Here is a 16,152-nt window from a genome sequence, read left to right on the forward strand (position 1 = left end):
CTGGAGACAGATCACCAAAAGGCTGGGCGCGTGATGCCACTACACTCTTACGATGGAAAGGGCTCAAAGAGAGGGAGATGCATTTTACACGGGATATTTTGGACGATATTTTCATTGTTTGATTAATGAACTCGTGGTAGCGAAATTACTTTACTCAGTTTCTTTAAATGTGGAATTCTAACAAAATAATTTTTACAACTGGCTTTACGCCTCACCGACACAGATAGGTTTTAAGGCGACGATGTTAGAGGAAAGGACTAGGTGCGGAAAGTAATCACGGGTGTAGCCGAGGGGGGCGTTGCTGGAGGAGTGGGGGTAGAAATTTTTACAAAAAGAAAATATACAGAAACGGGCAATAAACTAAATAAACCTTCCATGACGTAATTATAAAACCAACAGATCTGTAATTTACTTGTATCAGTGTCCTTATGACGACAAGTCATTCATGCACACCTTCATCGTGTTCTACCATCATTTTCTAACCACAGCGCCACCCCCACCCCCCACCATCCAAATCAGCCGATCCTGGCTACGCTACTGAAAAGAAAGCGACCATGGTCTTAATTAAGGTATAGTCCCAGCATTTTCCTGGGGTGAAAATGAGAAACCACGAGAAAACATCTTCAGGTTGCCGACAGTGTAGTTCGAACCCACCATCTCCCGAATGCAAATTGACAGCTTCGTGTCCTAAACCACTCGCTCGGTCACAAACGATTTGTGCACGCGTGTATAAGAATATTGCTTGGCATTATTTCTCGTATTCTTATTTTTTGCCTGTGGAATCTGCAAATGAAATAGGAATGTATGTAAAATAAAAAGAAAATATTTTAATTAAACAACTACACTTTCTATCATTATCTAAACACATTAGCGTTGTACTGTACTTTGATGTAATTTTCACGACAACTGCTGTCAAATTTTGAGAATAGTTTTTGTCCATATCTAGCTAGCAACAGTTACATCTGTCAGAACCGAAAATTCGGATATTTTTACGAATAGATCTTCTTAAAAGGGCTAACGAAATTTTGTCAACAGAAGTTACCAAAAATGTATTTGGTGCACCTCAAGAAAGTGCCTTTGCTGGCGAGATTTAGTGTTTACTGTGCAATGTGTCGTCCGACATGGGCTAGAGCTGTTTGTTACTTTCATTGATTTGTCTCAATCTTTTCCTTGGCTTTGACAACATGAAAGCGACTGAGGTATGAGCGATGCTAGTAATACCATTCTTTATGCAGCCAGTCCCTGTTATGAATGATGTGAAAATGGTGTTCATAGGGTCGGTTGGTGCATGCATTTCAGTGGGCTTGGCTTACTGATATGTAATAGTAACTTCTGGCTTAGTGAGGAAAGCAACAAGAAACCTAGTACGCCTCTTCAGTGAAGGCTGAGCCATCCAACACAGCTAATGTTAGAGCCGTTGAGGATCCAACCAGCCTTCGGGCTGGAGATTGAACAAGAATAAAAAACGCCTGAGAGTGGCTATTAAACCAAGGAACACATTACAGAAATAATTATATAAAAGTAGTATAATGGGAGAGTTCGGGCGCCTCCTCCTCCTCCCGCCGCCTCCTCCGCCGCCGCCCGCCTCCGCCGCCCGCGGGAAATTTGAATTTTGGCGGGAAATTTGAATTTTGGCGCGAGATTTGAATTTGTAAACAAAGCCACGTGCTTTTCGACAGCTGTCATCGACAACAACGCAACGCTAACCTCACTGCTGCCATCTTGACGGGCCTAAACCTCACTAGTGCCAACTTAACCTAACTATCATGAGGTAAACAAAGCCACGTGTTTTTTGACAGCCACGTGCTTTTTGACAGACAACAACGCATCGCTAACCTCAGTACTGCCATCTTGACGGACCTAAACCTCAGTAGTGCCAACTTAACCTAACTAGCGCGAGGTAAACAAAGCCACGTGCTTTTTGACAGCCACGTGCTTTTTGACAGATTTGTAAACAAAGCCACGTGCTTTTTGACAGCTGTCATCGACAACAACGCATCGCAAACCTCAGTACTACCATCTTGACGGGCCTAAACTCCAGTAGTGCCAACTTAACCTAACTAGCATGAGGTAAACAAAGCCACGTGTTTTTTGACAGCCACGTGCTTTTTGACAGATTTGTAAACAAAGCCACGTGCTTTTTGACAGACAACAACGCATCGCTAACCTCAGTACTGCCATCTTGACGGGAATAAACCTCGGTGGTACCAACTTAACCTAACTAGCTCGAGATAAACAAAGCCACGTGCTTTTTGACAGCCACGTGCTTTTTGACAGCTGTCATCCGCCATCTTTAAACTACAGAGCGCTGTGCTGCCCTCTTTCGTCACCTGTCATCGGCAGTGCTGCCATCTTGGCGGGCCTAAACCTTAGTGCTACCAACTTAACCTCACTAGCTCGAGATAAACAAATCCACGTGCTTTTTGACAGCCACGTGCTTTTTTGACAGCTGTCATCCGCCATCTTTAATCCATAGAGCACAGTGCTGCCCTCTTTAGCTACTTACCTTTGAAATGTGGTGGCGGATAATTTGAAAAAAATGCTTTTTTGACAGCAGCCATCTTTGAGCGCCGTGCTACACTCTTTAGCTAGTTACCTTTGAAATGTGGTGGCAGGCAATTCCACATGACAGCAGTCATCTTTAATCAAGAGAGCACCGTGCTGCCCTCTATGTGGTGGCGGCAAATTCTACATGCTCTTGTTTGGAAACAAACTCACGCGCTTTTTTGACAGCCGTCATCCGCCATCTTTAATCAACAGAGCACAGTGCTGTACTCTTTAGCTAGATACCTTTGAAATGTGGTGGCGGCAAATTCTACATGCTCTTGTTGGGAAACAAAGCCACGTGCTTTTTTGACAGCTGTCATCCGCCATCTTTAATCAATAGAGCACTGTGCTGCTATCATGCGGGCAATTTCGTCAGCTGTCATCCGCCATCTTTAATCCAGAGAGAACAGTGCTGCACTCTATGTGGTGGCGGTAAATTCCACGTGCTTTACAAACCCATGTGCTTTTCTGACAGCTGTCATCCGCCATCTTTAATCTAGAAAGAACAGTGCTGCACTCTATGTGGTGGCGGCAAATTCCACGTGCTTTACAAACCTATGCGCTTTTCTGTCATCCACCATCTTTAATCTAGAGAGAACAGTGCTGCACTCTATGCGGTGGCGGCAAATTCCACGTGCTTTACAAACCTATGCGCTTTTCTGTCATCCACCATCTTTAATCTAGAGAGAACAGTGCTGCACTCTATGTGGTGGCGGCAAATTCTACGTGCTCTTATTTGGAAACAAATTCTACTCGCTCTTCAGCTGTCATCCACCATCTTTAATCAAGAGAGCACCGTGCTGCCCTCTTTGTGGTGGCGGATAATTTGAAAAAATTCAGCAGCCATCTTTAATCCAGAGAGAACAGTGCTGCCCTCTTTAGCTACTTACCTTTGAGGCGGTTAATTTGAAAAATTCTTTTCGACAAGCTGCCATCTTTAATCCAGAGAGAACAGTGCTGCCCTCTTTAGCTACTTACCTTTGAGGCGGTTAATTTGAAATATTCTAGCTGCCATCTTTAATGAAAAGAGCATCGTGGTGCTATCTTGCGGGTAATATTTTACGTCACAGCTGTCATCCACCATCTTGCATTGCTAACCTTAGTGCTGCCCTCTTTAGCTACTTACCTTTGAAACAAAAAATCTATTTGACAAGCTGTCATCCGCCATCTTTAATCTAGAGAGAACAGTGCTGCACTCTATGTGGTGGCGGATAACTTGAAAAAATCTTTTTGACAAGCAGCCATCTTTAATCAACAGAGCACCGTGCTGACATCATTAGCTACCGCCATCATACATCGCTTACCTCGCTGCTGCACTCTATGTGGTGGCGGTAAATTCGAACAAGTTTAATCACGCATCGGGCAAGCTAGAGTAAGCACGTGCTGCAGTGATGACGTCATCATGCATGTTTAGACTTGTCCGTTTTCTTAAGAGTAAGTCGGTGTAAAGGAATGTGGTAGCGGTAAATTCGAACGAGTTTAAACATGCATCGGGAAAGCTAGAGTAAGCACGTGCTGTTGTGATGACGTCATTGTGTATGTTTAGACCTGATCGTATTTCTTAAGAGTAAGTCGGTGTAAAGCAATGCAATAAGTACAACATTTTTTGAATGCGATCAAATATTTATTTACAAATGTACTACACCAGTGTTCGTTTTTTTGCTGCTGACAAGGTTGGTGTGCTTCTTAACAACGTATGCTTCTGAAATGCCTCCTGCAACATTCAAATTAAACAAAGCATTTAGAAATATATTATACTAAGTATGTTATGCTTTACAGACAAGATCATATACTTCTTACCTTGCTGTTATTCCTTTTCGGAATCATCATCATCATCATCATCATGAAGTACTAGAGAAAGTTCATTCATACACTGTGTACAGTGTTCAATCCTCGGATTTGGTCCATCCCAATCATCATCACCATTTTCTCCTCGATGCTTGTAATGTCGTTCACAAGTTCTGCATAAAGCTACTTCGATTGACATCTTACTGTGTGGAGGAAGGATGTCCCAAAAATTATGCACGTAAGAGGCAGCGTACGTATATAAAAATCCTGGTGGTAAGTATTGAATAAGATGTTTCGGCATCGATGATCTACGTTTATAGAACATCTTAATAGCCTCACTCACTCGTGAAACATAAATAAGATGTTGCGTATGAGCATGCAAACAGCATGCACATTTACAGTTTTGTTCCATAGCGTACGATGTCGAAGCACACACTAATGAAAATGATAAAGATCTATTCTTATTTATAGTCTCGTAACAATATTCGTTAGCGGATGGTAAGTAACATCACTCATATGAATAATAAGACAATAGGCTGCTGTGTTAGCAGGAATGTTTTCAGATGTTTCAAATTCTAAACGAATATCAACTGGAGATTCTTTTATAGATTCTTCGTGATAAGAGCAGTCTATAACTACAATCGGTGCTTTATTTTTAAATTCTTGAGGTGTAAATAGCGGACGATCTTCTTTCTGATAATACGATGATTGAAATTTACAAAACATGTCATAGAGCATCCCAAACTTATTTTTCTCAGAGTTAATGTCGATGTTTTCGTAGGGATACGTAATTCCATTGAGATATAGTCTAACGTGTCTTAATTTGCAGTGATCAAACAGTGAGCTATCTTTTTCGTGATTGAATTTACGATTAGTTTGAAATCCAAAAATAATGTACAAGGGCTTCTCAGTAAAACGTGATGTTTTAACAGCCCAGCTATGCTTGTTTGTAGGTGGTAACACAGGATATTCATGCAGCTCCCAACTTCTAAAACGTATAGGTAATGATGTATCATTTTCTACAATCTTGAGCAATCGAAGTTTTTCACGATCAGATAAGGTTACATGTGGGATCCGCCACAGTATACGATGCAGTGTTATTTTCGATTCTACAGGTGTTTCTACTGCTTTAAGAGAATTGTAATCACTTCGATCACGGATTAGAATAAGCTCTTGTTTTACGTTGATTATAATACGTGTAAAGTCTTCTGCGAATCCAAAAATATGTTTCAGTGATAACATACCCGTAAAAGTTCCATCCTCATTAATCATCCAGTTGTTAGTAGCTTTTGGACACCATCCAGCCATCCGCAAAAGATTACTTTCTTCATCACAGAAAGAAGGGTAGAGTTTCATTGCGCTTGTAATACCAACATTCTTCGTTCGATCTATTTCAACATTATTTACTTCATATCGCGCTTCAGAAAAGAGAAAAGCTAGAGCATGGTTGTTTAGTTGTGAAGTGCTTGGTCCACTTCCATCAGACTTTTCTAATCGTCCTTCAATATAGAGGTAGCTTTCGTGCGGTAAGGTGTAAACATCTTGTTGATTAATAATAAAATGAATTTCATCATTGTTATTTAATCCAAACGTAAAAGGTTGATAGGAATGAAGCTCACTTCGTACTACACCTTCACGACTTTCTACTGTATTCGTAATGTCTAGCATTTCTTCCATTCTGTTGTAGTAGTGTATATCCTAAATCTTGGAGTATCTGCTTATGGGTATCTGTTAACTCGATGAGTCTCTGCACACATGTAGTATGTCTTAGGAATGTACACCGTGTTTTATAGATGGTTTTCATACTGGTTTAAGATGTAGTTTGTAAGCTACGTACGCGTGCTGATCTAAATGAATAAGCTGATTATGTTTATTTACAAGTCTAAGAGTAATGTTGCTAATGTGTTTTACAGACACAGGATGATAAAGAACTACTGCTGGTTTCTCACAAATAGTATATCCACGTTCCTCTGTAACAATAAAGTCGTGCAGGACGTGCGAAGGTTGTAGATTACTATTCAAGTCTGTAATAATATTACAAGTAATGTTCACATTATAATCATCGAAGAGTTTTATAGGTTGATCAGACTCGTAACGTACGTTCGGTAGGAGCTCCCTCGGTGAAAATCCAAGCAGTGATCCAATCGAATCAGGTTGTGATTTGAAGTCAATCTTAAATGATGATTCAATAACACATTTGTGCGTAATGTTGCTTATAGTGATTGAGAACTTGTAATTATGATTACTAAAACTATCTTCCCCAAACTGATCAATTAACGTACTTTCAATATAGTCGTGAATATCATCTACTGTATAACTACCTGAGGGTAGTGTTAGCACATACTCATCGTAATAGAACTTGTTTAAACCATCACGCACATTATAGATTTTATTGTAGCTTTCAAACGATACTAGTCCAAGACTATGCGGCTGATAACCAAGTTCGATTGGCGGATTAAAATAGATGGTTGTTTCAGGTCCTTCTCCACGTACAGCAAACGTTCTTTCACTGTTCGTCATCACGTAGATACTAATACACTTTCTCTACTGTCTGGGTTTGATATAAGAACATAAGACATAATCGTCCGCACATGCGTGTATTAAAGTTTTGCACACGGTTTTTATTGTAAACAATGTCTGCACTGCTTCCGAAATAACGTATGAGCTCAAAAGGAGGAGGTAAATCTCCATAGCTATCAAAATACCATACTTTAGATTTACGTTTTACATAAGCAACGTAATGAGTTCCAGGTCCACGACTGTCGTCCAAGTTAATTACGGCACTTTCACGTTCACGTGGGCGCACTGATCGCGCATATACACTCCTCGAAAATAATGAATTCCTAGTTGTTTAGCAAACGTAAAAACTTCATCATGCGTTAGAGCTCGATATGGCAGTGCATTCAGTAGACGTTTTTTGGAGAAATGTAGATACCAAGCCCTTTCTTGTATGGCGCTAGCTTCATGTTCACACCTTTGGCTCGTAACGCAATTGCCTCCATCGTCTTGTTATGACGTTCACTCTCTTTCAACTGTTGTTTCGCTTCTTCTACAGCTTTGACAGTTCTCGCTACAGCACTAGCACCACCTAGCAATGACCCTAAAGCTGCTAAGCCAGCAAACAGCGCAGGAAGAAATCCTCCTCGTTTTGGTACAGGAATAATTCGCGCACGTTTACTAAATATTGCTCTGCACTTTGGAGAAATTCTCGCTCTTGCTGCGCGTAACGCCTTAGTAATAGCTACACGAGGATTGTATTCCCCTCGAATAGCTTTTTGCGCAGCCTTTATAACATCTTTCCATCCAACAGTTTTTACTTTCTTCTTCTTCTTCATGTCGTTTGGATATCGTTGTTTCACCATGCTGGACACGACTTTACTAGTCAAGAGCAAATCATAAACTAACCGTTGCCTCTTGTTTCGTTTAATATATATATTACTATTACGTACTTTATGATTCAGTTATCATGAAGATTATAAAGCAGCAAGACACGCTACCTGTTACCGACATTGTACCACATCTCTTACCTAGTTCTAGTACAACTACAAGAAAACGTCATGGAACGTTGTTTCCTTTTACTGTCCGATGTATTATATCAGGTCCGTCGGGATGCGGTAAAACAAATCTTTTACTCACACTTATTACTTCTGTAAATGGTGTACGCTTCGAGAATATTTACGTTTTCGCAAAGTCACTCTATCAGCCGCTATATACTATTCTACAAACTGTAATGCACGATCTAGTTAAAGATGGAATAAGATATTTTAAATTTAATTCACATGAGCAAGTACCATCACCAGACGATGTGCTTCCTAATTCTCTAATGATCTTTGATGATGTCGCAACAGAACAGCAAAACGTTATTCGTGCATTCTTTAGTATGGGTCGACATAAATATGTTGATTGCATCTATTTGTGTCAAACCTATTCTCGTGTGCCCAAGCAGTTGATACGCGACAACGCAAATGTTATTGTGCTTTTTCGGCAAGATGAGCGCAACATGCGACATGTGTATAACGATCATGTTAACACTGATATGACATTCGATGACTTTAAACGTATGTGTGCTAAATGTAGGTCATTACACCGTTACAGCTTTTTAGTTATTGATAAAGAAAGTGATGTACAGCATGGACGATATCGCATGGGTTTCGATCATTTTATATGCATTAACACAGAATTACAGTAACTACTTGATTTAAAACCACCATCATGTTAACATCTAGCAAGGAGATCACAAAACATATCATCCAAGCTCGAAACAATATTCGACGGAAATTTAAAGAGCTTAAACGTATTCAAGCAGACACGGATTTATTTTTAAAAACACAACTAAGTACACCACTCAAAGAAATTTTTAATTCTACTTCATTACCGCAGTCTACTTCAAGTTTTGCTTCTATGCAAACATCATATCATAAAGAGAAGCATGAAGAAGAAAAGCATGAAGAAGATACGGAAGAGAAGAAGCAGGATGTAGATCAAGAAGAGGAAGATAAGGAAGAAGAAGAAGAAGAACTTAATGATGCATCACCATCTAAGCGTGTTGAGTTTTTAACTACAGATGTTATTGCAGAAACACCTACTACATCGACGCAAAATCTACCATCTTTGTCTGAGGTTATGATTACACCAGAGTATCGCAATCAGTTTAGAACTTTTATTCAAGATACCTATGGATCTCTCTTTGCACCTTATATAGAAAAACTTTTTACAGGACAAACTGACACTACCTATGGTATTCGCTACGAAGATGACTGTTTCCGGATAGGAAATTCAAATGTTAAGATTAATAGCAACAAACTCATTGTAAATGGTGTTACCTATAAACCTACGAAAGGACTCTTAGAACTTCTTTTCTCACGAATACCTGACAAGGATATAATTTTACAAGATGATCTTAAAAAGTATAAAGCAATACTTTTTGCTACTGATGCAACACGACGTAATTACAAGAGAACAGAAGCTGTAAATGCGAATAAGAGTTACAAGTATCGTGAGTTTATTTCTAAGCTGTTTCCGACTGCACGTAGTCTAGACGTTATCTACAAGCCTTTGTTGCCGTATGTGGATGTAAGATACTGGAATGACCCAAACTTACTCGTTGAACGATTACAACTTTTAAGAGCATCGCAAGAGGCTGGTCACACGGGTCACGGATCAGAAATTCTAGAAATAGAAAGAGAACTACGTTATGCCGGTATTATTTTGTAATGGCTCGTCAAGAGAAGATCTCACCTGTAAAGGTAAACATCGCACATGAGTTACATAAACCAGCACGTCGCACCTACTGTCGCAGACGCGTTATTACACGAGGAAAAGATGATCTCTGGCAAGCAGACTTAGTAGAAATGATTCCATATGCTTCTAGTAATAAGGGCTATAAGTATCTACTTACTGTTATCGATGTGTACTCAAAGTTTGCTTTTGCACAGCCTGTGCGTTCTAAAACAGCAGCTCAAGTTAAAGAAGCATTTAAACATATTGTTGAAGAATCGAAACGCTGCCCAAGGCTTCTTCAAACTGATCAAGGTAAAGAGTTTTACAACAAGGATTTTTCTTCTTACCTCAAGTTACTTGGCATTCAACACTACTCTACGTTCAGCAATCTCAAGGCAAGTGTTGTAGAACGCTTTAATCGTACACTCAAAACAATGATGTGGCGAGAATTTACAGCGCAAGGTTCATATCGTTGGATTGATCTGCTACCTAGACTTTTATCTACCTACAACGATACACCTCATCGCACTATCGGAACAAAGCCACGTCTTGTTACAAAGAATACACCTCGTCTAGATGCTATTCATCTTGTAATCAAAACAGCTGATCCACGTCGCCATCGCTTTAAAGAAGGTGATTTCGTTCGCATCAGCAAACACAAGTCTATCTTTGCAAAAGGATACACACCTAACTGGAGCACTGAAATTTTTCAAATCAGAAGTGTTAAGCTTACTAATCCAGTTACGTATTTACTTCGCGATCTCAGAGGACAGCCTATTGAAGGAGGATTCTACATCGAAGAACTGCAGAAAACAAAATATCCTGATCACTATTTAGTTGAACGTGTTATTCGACGTCGTGGTAATAAACTGTATGTTAAATGGCTTGGTTTTAATAACAGCTTTAATTCATGGATTAATAAAGAGGATGTACTTTAAATCTTATGTGTGTTTTCTTTTAATCCTCTACGTTTCCTTTCTTCTAAGTCACTAGGACATGCTGTAGGATTAAACAACACCTGTAATATGTTTTGACAATTCATATTTATTTTAGAATATATATACATACATTTTTATCCTTTGTTCATGTTACGGTCTTTGACACTCAGTTGTCGTTTAATTGCACCAACAACGACAAGTGCTGCTATATTCTTCTGAGCAGCTAAAGCACTAGGTAATAACACACACACACACACACACACAGCATAACTTTACGAAGCAGATTTTAACAGCTACACGACATACTCTATGCAGGCAGCATGTAACTACATGTCAGGCGAACGTGTTCTAGGGCCGCAGGGGAGATGAAGCACGAAGAAAAGAAGATCAATCACTCTATTGATGAGTCCACGCCCAACATGCTTCCTCATCTTTCTCCCAGCACGTTTCTTCACCTTTTCCTTGTTTACTCTCTCCACAGCCATGATAAGTGTTTATAAGCGAAGACAACTCGTTAGTTTTAGGTCCGTGATACAGTTTAATTAGTTGACATGTACGGCACTGTCTCACAGAAGGTCTTCTAGCTAAACTCACGTGTTCATGATGTAAACTACACGTTTGAAGCTCTGACAAAACAGGATCTTGAGTCCACTCACGAGGCACCTTATCCCAAATCTTCTTTACAGCATTCGCTGCTACATTGACCAAAAATGCCTTTGGTAATGCATTTAACTCTTCTTCAGTAAAAGTGTTTAGTTTCTTTTTGCATGCATAAAACTTTACGATCGCCTTTTCAACTGCGTTACACTTAGTATCTGTTAGAAATGACATGATGTCTTTACTCTACAAATGTTTCTTTTACACTAAGGTTATTTCGACACTGCAGTTTACATATGTTGTTCACTTCCCGGCATGCACTGCGACACAACCAATCAAAGAGCATGCATACATGTTGTAAAGACTGTTTAGTTGTTTCTCTACTATGCTCTTTCGGAAGAGTTTTAAATGATGGGCACCCCAATTCATGCATGTCGGTAACTTCACATGATGATGGCAGAAAATCACGCAACCATTCTTTCTTTTCACAACCCTTTAAAAGAACAAGATCTGCTCTTGACAAATGTGCATTCATCATTAAAGGTAGAAAACGATAAGGTATTCCTTTTTCTTCCCACTTCAAACCTAAATTGTTTTCAATCCACTGAGTCTGCTTTTTATCTTCATCTGTTTGCAAACAGTAAGGGAACGGTGGACTAAATACTAAACTAACAAGTTTTGGTGCCTACAACACACAGCAATCTAACACAGCCACCTCTTTAAACACAAACTTGTTTCCGTTTACTTTAAAGACTTGCACATCAACTATTAATGTTTTCGTCATGTTTGCACTCCACACTCTATCACTGTTTCCCGAAGACTAAAGCTTTTAGTCAACGAACGGGTTTAAACATGCATGATGACGTCATCACTGCAGCACGTGCTTACTCTAGCTTGCCCGATGCGTGATTAAACTTGTTCGAATTTACCGCCACCACATAGAGTGCAGCAGCGAGGTAAGCGATGTAAGATGGCGGTAGCTAAAGATGTCAGCACGGTGCTCTGTTGATTAAAGATGGCTGCTTGTCAAAAAGATTTTTTCAAGTTATCCGCCACCACATAGAGTGCAGCACTGTTCTCTCTAGATTAAAGATGGCGGATGACAGCTTGTCAAATAGATTTTTTGTTTCAAAGGTAAGTAGCTAAAGAGGGCAGCACTAAGGTTAGCAATGCAAGATGGTGGATGACAGCTGTGACGTAAAATATTACCCGCAAGATAGCACCACGATGCTCTTTTCATTAAAGATGGCAGCTAGAATATTTCAAATTAACCGCCTCAAAGGTAAGTAGCTAAAGAGGGCAGCACTGTTCTCTCTGGATTAAAGATGGCAGCTTGTCGAAAAGAATTTTTCAAATTAACCGCCTCAAAGGTAAGTAGCTAAAGAGGGCAGCACTGTTCTCTCTGGATTAAAGATGGCTGCTGAATTTTTTCAAATTATCCGCCACCACAAAGAGGGCAGCACGGTGCTCTCTTGATTAAAGATGGTGGATGACAGCTGAAGAGCGAGTAGAATTTGTTTCCAAATAAGAGCACGTAGAATTTGCCGCCACCACATAGAGTGCAGCACTGTTCTCTCTAGATTAAAGATGGTGGATGACAGAAAAGCGCATAGGTTTGTAAAGCACGTGGAATTTGCCGCCACCGCATAGAGTGCAGCACTGTTCTCTCTAGATTAAAGATGGTGGATGACAGAAAAGCGCATAGGTTTGTAAAGCACGTGAAATTTGCCGCCACCACATAGAGTGCAGCACTGTTCTCTCTAGATTAAAGATGGCGGATGACAGCTGTCAGAAAAGCACATGGGTTTGTAAAGCACGTGGAATTTACCGCCACCACATAGAGTGCAGCACTGTTCTCTCTGGATTAAAGATGGCGGATGACAGCTGACGAAATTGCCCGCATGATAGCAGCACAGTGCTCTATTGATTAAAGATGGCGGATGACAGCTGTCAAAAAAGCACGTGGCTTTGTTTCCCAACAAGAGCATGTAGAATTTGCCGCCACCACATTTCAAAGGTATCTAGCTAAAGAGTACAGCACTGTGCTCTGTTGATTAAAGATGGCGGATGATGGCTGTCAAAAAAGCGCGTGAGTTTGTTTCCAAACAAGAGCATGTAGAATTTGCCGCCACCACATAGAGGGCAGCACGGTGCTCTCTTGATTAAAGATGACTGCTGTCATGTGGAATTGCCTGCCACCACATTTCAAAGGTAACTAGCTAAAGAGTGTAGCACGGCGCTCAAAGATGGCTGCTGTCAAAAAAGCATTTTTTCAAATTATCCGCCACCACATTTCAAAGGTAAGTAGCTAAAGAGGGCAGCACTGTGCTCTATGGATTAAAGATGGCGGATGACAGCTGTCAAAAAAGCACGTGGCTGTCAAAAAGCACGTGGATTTGTTTATCTCGAGCTAGTGAGGTTATGTTGGTAGCACTAAGGTTTAGGCCCGCCAAGATGGCAGCACTGCCGATGACAGGTGACGAAAGAGGGCAGCACAGCGCTCTGTAGTTTAAAGATGGCGGATGACAGCTGTCAAAAAGCACGTGGCTGTCAAAAAGCACGTGGCTTTGTTTATCTCGAGCTAGTTAGGTTAAGTTGGTACCACCGAGGTTTATTCCCGTCAAGATGGCAGTACTGAGGTTAGCGATGCGTTGTTGTCTGTCAAAAAGCACGTGGCTTTGTTTACAAATCTGTCAAAAGCACGTGGCTGTCAAAAAACACGTGGCTTTGTTTACCTCATGATAGTTAGGTTAAGTTGGCACTAGTGAGGTTTAGGCCCGTCAAGATGGCAGCAGTGAGGTTAGCGTTGCGTTGTTGTCGATGACAGCTGTCAAAAAGCACGTGGCTTTGTTTACAAATTCAAATCTCGCGCCAAAATTCAAATTTCCCGCCAAAATTCAAATTTCCCGCGGGCGGCGGAGGCGGAGGCGGAGGCGGCGGCGGAGGAGGCGGCGGAGGAGGCGGCGGGAGGAGGAGGAGGCGCCCGAACTCTCCCATTATACTACTTATAAATACGTTTATTTCGCTAGGATTTGTATTAAAAACTAGTAAAGAACCAAGCGATTTTAGGTTTGTTTTCCAGGAACTGCATTTATACCGAAGTGGTTTTCGGAATTCGTTTTTTAAGTTTGTTAGAGCTATCCAAGACCCACAATCTGAAACCTTTCCGAGCTCTTCAGCTCTTCAGCTCTTTCCGTACAATTTAGGAAATTGGCCCATTTTACGTTTTTCATACTATTGGGCCCCCTCTTTTATCTGCTATGAAATGATTTCAACATTAAAACTGTTGTGTGTCCTTCGTGATCTCAGCTCTACGCCTGATAGCTCCGCAACACGCCGTAGCCCGGATCTTTCCAGACTCTACGAGGTGACTGCAGTGTGCTTGCTTATGACGTCAGCCAGCGCTATAAAACGGAGCAGCATTCCGCAACTTCCCAGGACTCCCCAGTGTCCAACGCCAGATTACACTGCAAGTCGAACACGGAGGCTATCCCTCTTAGTATTCTACTAATTGTGAATACTTATGTCAGTTCCTCACAAGCCTACGGCAATTACTAGCATTCTGTTAGTGCGAAAATTCATTGCAAGTTACACTAATAATTCTACAAGGCAGATAGTTTTCGACTATCTTGAACTCTCCTTTATTTGACAGACTATATCCTCAAGATAGATTCGTGTGTATATATAACTCTCATGTGTATAAGTGTATATTTCAACAGACCCTCAGTCTACTGTTAATATCATAATTAAATGTGTGTAAGTTCGTCGAGCTTCAAGAGAGGTTTAGTTATATTTATATACATATTGTGTAAAAAAACTCTTTGAAGCAACAAATTTATGTTGTGTTTCTGTATACCGAATCCTTGTATACAACAAAAACAACTGTAGGTATTCGCTCCCACTAGACGAATGAATGAATATACTTTGTGTTGAGTCTTTAACTTCTGCTCCTCCAAGGGCCTTCATGGGCTGTACGCTTTTATATTTACTTCAGTAATATTCCATGAGGGAGTTAAACACTAATGAGTAATTACTGTGTGTCTATAACCATTGGCCTGTATTATTGCAATGGTTGTGCCAATGTGTTAATGTGTGCAGATACACGGATTAGCATACATTAGCCAGCGATTCCCTGAGATGAATATGTGTCAGTGAAGTGCGGCTTTGGTAGCAGAGAAAGGAGAAATAACAGTGGATTTTGTTTACAGTTCCACATAATATACTGTCCTAGTATTTATGTGGGGCACCGTCGAAGCAGTGGCTCATATTTTAGACTCTTTTTCTCTGTCTGGAACACTCTGCAGACTGAACACAGTCCTCTTGACTATATCCTTGCCGTTGCGGTGAACGGCGACCATCACTTCACATGATCTATACGTCAACAAGACGCCAATATCTCTCCACACCCTGGGATCACTCGACGGCGCTTCTTTATTCTCGGGGCATTCAACCGGGGATTCCAGACGCACAAAACCGATATCTCAATTCCTCATCCCAAGAAGGTTTTGCTGTCACCAAGCTGGCATATCCCTTACACCTATCCCGGGGTAGGGTCGTCCAAAGTTTTAATATTTATTATATGTTCTGTAAAGGGCTTGTAAATTACCGAAATTAGATGGTGAACAAGTATCTCTAAGAAGAGTCTTGAACTGCTTCACATAATATTCGTCATTGTACTTCTTTCGCAGGAGCTGATACATACTACTTCACCCACGTATTATTTGTTTTTATGGCAACTATGAAAACGACGCGAATTCACACTGGAACAGGTTTTTATTTTACTCATCTCGGGGGAAAACCAGGTAAGTCAATTATTACATTTTTAAAATTTTTTGCAGTAACCTACTCAGGTCAATGCTCTTTATCCTTTGATTCTAACAAGATAAGTCATTTCGTCATAATACTGTACTTCCACATTATTCAAGAATACTAAACGATCACCGGTAAGAACCACATAAGTAATTAATAGATAAAAGTGGCTTCAACAAGAGAAGTCAGTTTGTCTTGTGTGTAATATATTTTCTGTTGGTATTCTGAATGTGGGCATAGACTCGTTGGCTGA

The sequence above is a fragment of the Anabrus simplex genome, chromosome 7 (genome assembly GCF_040414725.1).
Source record: "Anabrus simplex isolate iqAnaSimp1 chromosome 7, ASM4041472v1, whole genome shotgun sequence".
Lineage (NCBI taxonomy): Eukaryota > Metazoa > Arthropoda > Insecta > Orthoptera > Tettigoniidae > Anabrus > Anabrus simplex.